Raw genomic sequence first — 8885 nt, forward strand, 5'->3', positions numbered from 1 at the left:
TCCCAAGTAGCTGGGACTACAGGAGCCCACCACAATGCCCGGCTATTTTTTTGTTGCAGTTATCATTTTTGTTTAGCTGGCCCAGGCTGGGTTTGAACCCGTCAGCCTCTGTGCATGTGGCCAGTGCTGTAACCACTATGCTACAGGCACTGAGCCAAGAAAGTCAATTTTTATGTCAGGTTGTCTAGGTTCAACCACTAGCTCTATAACTTTTGATAAATTATTTAATATTGCTAGGCTCAGTTTTATCCTCAAAACAAGTCATTAACAGTTCCTATCTTATGAGATGTTGGCAAGAATTTAAATGAGATGCATATGATATCTTTGGTTCAGGGGCTAATAGAGAATAACCATCAATAATTGTTCATCATTATCAATTTCAAACTACACAGATATGCCATAGCTGCATGGATATCATAGATAACCATATTTAAAAAGTTTCAGTCAAGTAGAAGGTGAGAAAGCAAATTGATGCAGAGTAGAAAGTAATAGAATCTTAAGTGTTGACTAATTTCTAGAGGCTTGGTTGGAGATGAAAGGAGCAAAGTTAGGATAACAAATTCAAAGGTGGGGATTAGATGATATTTGCTTTGATTTTAAAGATGTAAGAAACATAGTGCTTATATGTTAAAGAGAAGAGTCAGCAAAAAGGTTGAAGGTAGAGGAGGAGGTAGGGACCAACAGATAAGGTTAAAGGTTAAAGAATGATTACCTTTTCAATGAGACTTCATCTGGCCACTGAAGTCAAGGGAGAAAGCATGTGTGCAGGAGGAAATGTTCGGTGGAAAACGTCTTGCCTAATGGCCTCATTGGTTTGGTCCTGAAAATCTATTCCAAATGCTTCATACACGTGTGTCTTTGCTTATATGCCCATCCCCTACCCAACAAAGATCTGTTTTCTGTCCAGGTGTATTCAGGAGTTTGTAGCTACTCAGATAATTCCCATAAACAATAATGTTAGAGAATCACTGCACTAAACATCTTTAGATAAAGCTTTTTTTCTTTTTCTTTCTTTTTCTTTTTAAGAGATGGGATCTCACCATGTTGGCTAGGCTGGAGTACAGTGGCTATTCACAAGCATGGATCATACTGCATGCACTGCAGCCTAGAACTCCTTGCCTCAAGTGATCCTCCCACCTTAGCCTCCTGAGTAGCTGGGACTAAGCCTACTACTACACCTAGTTTTGGAATAGAGCTTTAACTCTCAATTCCAATTACTCCTACGATGTTAATCAATTCTGAAAGCAGTCAGTGCCAGACTTTACTTACTACTTAGTCAGTTGAGTACTTCCTCACTATGCTCATCCCTTTATTTCTAGGAACTGGAGTTTCTTGAACTAGCTAATGCATAAACAGCTATTTTAAGCGATGCCCTGGCTATGTATAAAACTTGAAAACTAACCAAAGCAAAGATTCTGATGGAGTTGCAGGGCTCAGGTACTACAGAATCATTTATCATCTCACTATATACTGTGAGTACTGGTCCCTAGGTGGACTGTACCCATTTGCATGCGCATCTCCATACACACTTCAGGATGACTCTCACAGTGGACCCATGGGCAAAGAAGATCTTTAAAGGTATTTTAGTAGCTGAAGTTTGGGGCCTTTTTGGAGTATATTTTTTATTTAATAAGATGAACACAAGCCAAAGATTTCAGGCAAACAATGAGCAATAAATTTCTCTTGATCTTGGAAGTTTATTACAGATCCATTGAACAGGCTGGAATGTATGGAACCAGGTAGCAAGATCAAGAAAAATGGTTAAACAGCAAAAATTAAAACTAGTTATCATGTTCAGCCTCCCACCTAAGCTGTTTGAGACTTTTGGGAGGAGAGTAAAACACAAGCCTACCACTGCACTGAAGACTCTGGGCTTGGTGCCTGTGGCTCAAGTGGCTAAGGCACCAGCCACATACATTTAAAGTGGCGGGTTCAAATCCAGCCCGGGCTCACCAAACAACAATGATGGCTGCAACCAAAAAAAAATAGCCAGGTGTTGTGGCAGGCGCCTGTGGTCCCAGCTACTTGGGAGGCAGAGGCAGGAGATTCGCTTGAGCTCAGGAGTTGGAGGTTGCTGTGAGGTATGATGCCATAGTACTCTACCTGGGGGACAGCTTGAGGCTCTGTCTCAAAAAAAAAAAAAAAAGACTCTGGACAGTCACACAGAACATCCTGATGAGCAACAGGAACTTCTGCCATGGCCTACAGTTCTTGACTGTCTCTAGAGCCAGAGGTCAGTCTCAGCTATTTCCTGGCTGCACTTAGTAACCAACAAATAAGAACACAGAAGCCAAAAGTTCGATTGATAGGTATATAGCAATAGAGTTGGGATTTGTGGCAAGAGTTACTGAAGGGGTAGATTATGGGGTCTGGGATGGATTAAAGAAAGAAAATAAAGCTAGATTAGAGTCAGATTAGGAAAGAATAAGATGAGCTACCAAGTAAACCCACAATCTAAACCCTGCAGAGACTGTCTATTCAGATCTTTCTTGGCCTTTCTGTGTAGCATTCTTTCCACTAGGTTATGGGACCCTCTCTTTTGACCCACAATCAGAAAAGTGTCCTTCCTTGAGCATCTGAAAGGGGACAGGAGGTCAGAGAGATTTTTTGAGGCCTGCTCCAAAGGTCTAACATGCCCATCATTATAACAAAAGACTACAACAGGGCTGTAAGAGTTATGAGCAGGAGCTGTGGATAAAAACCAACATATATATATCATAATATCACAGAAGGCCTCACTGAGAACTGGTCATTTGAATGAAGACCTAAACGAGGCCAGAGAGTGAGCTGTGCAGATATATGAGAAAGAACATTCTGGACAGTAAGTAAAGGGTTTGAATCATAATCCCAAAAGACACAGTCCTGAATGTCATAATCCTAAATGCTAAAATCCTGAAAGATAAAAATATCTCTAAAATGTAAAATCTTTGACATCTAAAGTCCCCAAAATCACAATCACAGGTATTACTTACACTCTTTATTTGGAAATTACATATTATTTTAAAGAGATGCATGTGTGTGCCAAGGGGTGAATTTAAATCTAATTATCAGCTTGACTAGTTTACAGAATACCTAGAAATCAGATTCTGGGTAAGTCTGGAAGGGTGTTTCCAAAGATTAGTGTGTGATTTCCCACTAGGTGGGAAAGATCTTCCTTCAGTGTTGGCAGGAAACATCTAATCGACCAAGGTCCTGGAAAGAACAAATGCAGGTGAATTTGTCTGTCTCTGAGAGCTGGGATAGACTTTTCTTCTACTGCTTTGGACATCAGAAATCAGCTTTTAGATTCCAAGACTTACTCCAGCAGTCCCCCAAGTACATTGAAACTTTCTCAATAAATGGGATATCCTTTTTCTACTTCTGCATTTGTAAAAGATAAAATTTCTTGAGATCTCACTTGTTTGGGCCACTGCTTATGCAGTGGTGACCCACTGTGGTTTTAACTGATTGCATCTGAAGGCTTAAGTTGTTCATCCCAGTATTTCAGATGACTGTAATTACAAAGCTGGGTGTACACAATTACCAACCACAGGGATATGCATTTATATGTTCTACTTTCTGACCTATTTCTTTAGGAATACAGTTCCTCTCCTCAGAACTGTTATACCATGCAACTATCCTTAGTATATCTGAGTGTTTATGCTTGCAAAAATATGTTATTATTGCCTATTTGATTATGTAAATTGGTCTATGAAGTATTCTGTCATGTTTTTATATATTTCTCAAATAAATCCCCTTTTGAAAAGGGGATTCCCTTTTATTTCTCAAATAAATCCCCTTTTAGCTCTCCTTGGAGAATTTTATCTTTTCCAGAATTATATCTTTGGAATTTTGACATTTTGGGATTATGATTTTCAAGATTTTAGACTTTAGGAATTTTGATCTTTTGGGATTTCAATGTTTGAGACTGTATCTTTTGAAATTATGATCATCTCCTTCTTTTCTGACAAAAACACCAAATGTTGGATGACGCCGGTGCAGCGGGAGGGCCTGAAGGCCCTGGGGGCCCTGGAATGGGAGGCCGTGGTGGTTTCTGTGGAGGCTTCGGCAGCAGCATTTGAGGCCAGGGTCTGGGCTGAGGCCGCGGAGCTCGAGGAGGCAAGGCTGAGGACAAAGAGTGGATGCCCGTCACCAAGCTGGGCCGCCTGGTCAAGGACATGAAGATCAAATCCCTGGAGGAGATCTATCTTTTCTCTCTGCCCATTAAGGAATCTGAGATCATTGATTTTTTTCTTGGGGGCATCTCTCAAGGATGAGGTTTTGAAGATCATGCCAGTGCAAAAACAGACCTGCGCTGGCCAGCAGACCAGGTTCAAGGTGTTTGTTGCCATTGGGGACTACAATAGCCATGTCGGCCTGGGTGTTAAGTGTTCCAAGGAAGTAGCCACCACCATCCGAGTGGCCATCATCCCGGCCAAGCTCTCTATTGTCCCAGTGCGGAGAGGTTACTGGGGGAATAAGATCGGCAAGCCTCATACTGTTCCTTGCAAGGTGACAGGCCGCTGTGGCTCTGTGCTTGTACGTCTCATCCCTGCTCCTAGAGGAACTGGCATTGTCTCAGCACCTGTGCCTAAGAAGCTGCTAATGATGGCTGGGATGGATGACCGCTACACTTCAGCCAGGGGCTGCACTGCCACCCTGGGCAACTTTGCCAAGGCCACTTTTGATGCCATTTCCAAGACCTATAGCTATTTCACTCCTGATCTCTGTATTCATCAAGTCTCCTTACCAAGAATTCACTGACTATCTTGTCAAGACCCACACCAGTGTCTCTGTGCAAAGGACCCAAGCTCCAGCTGTGGCTACAACATAGGGTTTTTATACAAGAATAAAGTGAATTAAGTCTGTTAAAAAAAAAAAAAAAGGAAAGAAAGAAAGAAATTATGATCATCTTCTGAAAGTAAAAAGGCTCTGAGGTAGGAGGACGTGCCAAGAATAGCAAGAAGAAACCTAGTGAGTAAGGGGAAAAGCAATAGAAGATAAACTACGTAGCATCGTCTAAGCCACTGAAAGAACTATCTTCTACATCGAGATAAAAAGCTCACTAGAAAATGTGGTGGGCAGATGTGATTTGATCTGTTTTAAAAGGATCGTTCTGTTTTGACAACAGACTATAGAAAAGCAAAAGTATAAGCAAGAGTGCTAATTGCTATGGCAATAACCCAGGCAAAAACTGATGGGACCTGGTCTCAAAGTGGCAGCTATGGGACAGCTGAAAGTGATCAGGTGGATATTCTTTACCCTGATAAACCGGTGAAATGGAGTTACCACTAATTAAAATGGAGAAGACTGTGGGGGGAATTGGTTTGGAGGAAAGGTTTCAGATTTTGTGTATGTTATATTTGTTTGAATGCTGATTAGATATTCAATTGAAGGTGCTAAGTAGGTTACCGACTATATGGAATGGAGATATACATTGTAGACAGCATACAGATGATATTTTAAAGGCCTATTAGTGTGTGCAGATAGAAGAGATAGCAGAGGACAGAGGGATGAGATCTCTGATTATCTTAGAACAATTTTGGCCTTTTAAATTGTATTTTTCAAATGAAGATTCTAACAAGGCCCATATATTCACGTATATCTCTTTTAATCTAAAACAATAATCCCTTCATTATTTTATGTCATTGATTTGTTGAACACAAATTGGTCATATTTTTTAAGTTTAACTATTTCCTTTTTCTTTTTTTTTTTTTTTGGCCGGGGCTGGGTTTGAACATGCCACCTCTGGCATATAGGGCTGGTGCCCTACCCTTTTGAGCCAGAGGTGTGGCCCTATTTCCTTTTTCAATTTAAGCCCTAGAGTCCCATCACTAGAAACAGATCAATTAAATTCACAGCAAATAGGTAAGGTTTTACTAGCATCGTCTGCCTACTTTAAAAAGGAGTTTATGTATTTATTTAGTTACTGCCGAAAACTTTCTGTAAGTCTGCATTCTGTAATTATCTCTCTCAAAAATGCAGTATTTGTTTTTGAAGAATTATCCTTTATTAAATTAGCAGATAAATCTAAGCTAAAGTAAATGATAAGAAGTAAAACTCACAAACTCACAATTTATGTTCAGACTGAATAATAAGAACATGGAATAAGAGCAATGGCCATATTTTCAATCCCATACCAGTTTGAAGACAAATTCAACAGAATTTCACTAAGTTGTGTGGTAATTTCCCAATGTGCAATTCAGAAGAAAATAAAATGATCAAATGACAGGGTTGTAATGTTAACTCACATGACCTTTTACAGAACAAAGCAGAGAAGCTTTTAGGAAAGCATGCTATTCTCATATTTAAGGTTCTGTTATGGTGTCTATTATGAACATTGAACTGCTGATTATATTAATGTCATTTGAAATATATTAAGGACAGAACAAAGCATATTTAGTACCATTTGTTGAGTTACTGCTACTAACTTTCTTAGGAAGAAGGAAGAAAAATACATAGTATAAGTGACAAAAAAAGGAAAGGAACGAGGAAGACAAAGAAAAGAAAAAAATCCTGCCTCACATTATCTGGTATGTATGGTCTTATGTACACGCAGGTTCCCAACCACTTATGAGAAACTCTGGACAGATTTGTTACTATAGAAATGTAATGAAATGCTAATATTGTATATTCTAAAACATTTCCAGCAAAGGTCTAAGGCAGCACCCAGTAACCCAACACATCAACATTTCTGCAGTAAATCTGAATATTCACACTAAATGGCTAAATAAAACCCACAAATAGCTTCATGTCAACAGAGTCCGGTTTTGCCACCAAAAAGACTCAGGTCAGTTTGTATTCATATAAGTTACAAAAGCATTTTTGCTTGTTCAGACCTTTTTTGGATTCTGGAATTATGGACAAAAAATTGTAAACAAATATTTCATAAAAGAGACAAATTAAATTTATAACAACTCTATTATCTTTGGAGACACTTTGCCATAATTCTAAGGTAGAATTGAGCTCAATTGAAATTTATATGATAAAGTCAAGATGATACATAAAGCTATATTTTTGGAAATGGACATACAATTTTTAGAAATTTAATATTCCACTATCTATTGTGAATAAAAGAGTTTTTGATCCACTGATAGTTAAAATGATCATACCCCCAACAAAGGATTTTTGTCCACATTCATAACCTACAGTGGGACCAATGTGCACCTCAGCCCTAGCTTTGTCTGCCTTTGAGTGTACAGAATTCAGTAAGTCAGTAAGAAACTGGCAGGACGCGATCCTGGTAAAGGTAATGGGTAGCCCACATGACAGACGGTTACATCGTAATTCTGTGTTTTTGGAAGACATGGGAGGCCTCAGGAGCAGCAGAGGAGAGTAACTCTTCTAGAAACAACAGATATCTAAACAAAAAGAAGGAAACCATTAACTCTAAGAAGTTACTTGTAAAGACTTAGGCAATTATACAGAAACAGAGCTGAGGTTACAAAATGGTAATAGTTATTTCATATTTATTTCTAAAATCACCACTATAATTCCCAGAGGTGAAACTGGCTAGTCTGAAATTAGACGCATTGGAAAGAGGAGAGAGTAATACAGTGATTTAGAAAAAAAAAATTTTTTTTTTGAGACAGAGCCTCAAGCTATCCCCTGGGTAGAGTGCCATGGCATCACAGCTCACAGCAACCTCCAACTCCTGGGCTCAAGCGAGTCTCCTGCCTCAGCCTCCCAAGTAGCTAGGACTACAGGCACCCACCATTAACGCCTGGCCATTTTTTGGTTGCAGCCATCATTGTTGTTTGGCGGGCCCGGGCTGGGGATTCAAACCCACCACCTTAGGTGTATGTGGCTGGCGCCTTAGCTGCTTGAGCCACAGGCACCAAGCCAGGAAAAATATCTTATAAAAATATTATTTCTTTTGTTAAATAAGGAGATATAAATAAGCACATTTGTTGATATAATTTAAAAATTGAAGTTAATTGAGGTGTAATATATATTAACATGTTTCTTTACATCAGCAATGTTGGCTATTTAGACATGATGCTCTAACATATAGTTTTGGGTCTTGAAACTTGAGGAAAAGTTCTAGAATGTTTTTGCTCTATTCCTTTACACAAATAGCCAGTATGCATACTATATTAATAAACCATCTTGCTAAATCATCCATTTTTCTCTGAAAAATAGGATTTCTTTATGCTTTATTTCCTATTCGTATAAAATTACCATATTCAAATGTCATTTACTTAATAACTTTACATATCATTTTTATCTTTGAATTTACTTACTTAAAAAGGAAATCTTAGATCAATATTATTTCCCCTAATGTCAAACCAGTAACTTGTTCCATAAATACAAAGTACAAAAGTCAATATCTATATTATATATGAAAACACAATCACGTTATTAAATATGAGCTATAAGAGGGTGGCCGGCATGTGCGACAACTTTCTAAACTTGGGTCATGTCTCTATTTGTTAAAAGAGATATTATCAAGTCAAACAAACTAGCACCCCACTGGGGCCTTCTCAATGACCTCATCAGAAGTACTAAAAGAAAATTAAAAAGAGAATAACTAGGGGGCAGCGCCTATGGCTCAAAGGGGTAGGACGCTGACCTCATATGCTGGAGGTGGTGGGTTCAAACCCAGCCCTGGCCAAAAAAAAAAAAGAGAGAGAATAACTAGCTTATTGTAGGATTCTATTTGTTTAAATTTAGCTGCAGAAATGATTTCATACCACTAACATTATTCTTAGAAAAGCTCTACCTCATACAGAATGTAATAATCAGAGATGCTAGAAAAGGCATTTAGAAATATAGAAATGTGAGGCCTGGCACAATGGCACACATATAGTCTTAGGATCTTGGGAGGCTGAGGCAGGAGGATCACTTGAGCCTTGAAACTGGAGAACAGCCTGGGCAATAACAAGACCCAGTCTCTCTCTCTCTCT

At 38.9% G+C, this 8885-nt stretch overlaps 1 protein-coding gene and 2 pseudogenes across 2 annotated transcripts in view; 2 read left to right on the top strand and 1 right to left on the bottom strand.

Moving 5' to 3' along the window:
- PTPN13 (protein tyrosine phosphatase, non-receptor type 13) overlaps positions 1 to 8885 on the bottom strand; it is a 215239-nt gene that overhangs the window by 177548 nt on the left and 28806 nt on the right. The window lies entirely within an intron of this gene.
- Positions 1536 to 1779, top strand: LOC111725385 (annotated as a pseudogene).
- LOC100959653 lies at positions 3960 to 4847 on the top strand (annotated as a pseudogene). Its single transcript, XR_153632.3, has one exon. The product of XR_153632.3 is annotated as a 40S ribosomal protein S2 pseudogene (transcript).

The sequence above is a fragment of the Otolemur garnettii genome, unplaced genomic scaffold (genome assembly GCF_000181295.1).
Source record: "Otolemur garnettii isolate 467f Iridium unplaced genomic scaffold, OtoGar3 scaffold00039, whole genome shotgun sequence".
In the NCBI taxonomy this organism is placed as follows: Eukaryota; Metazoa; Chordata; class Mammalia; order Primates; family Galagidae; genus Otolemur; species Otolemur garnettii.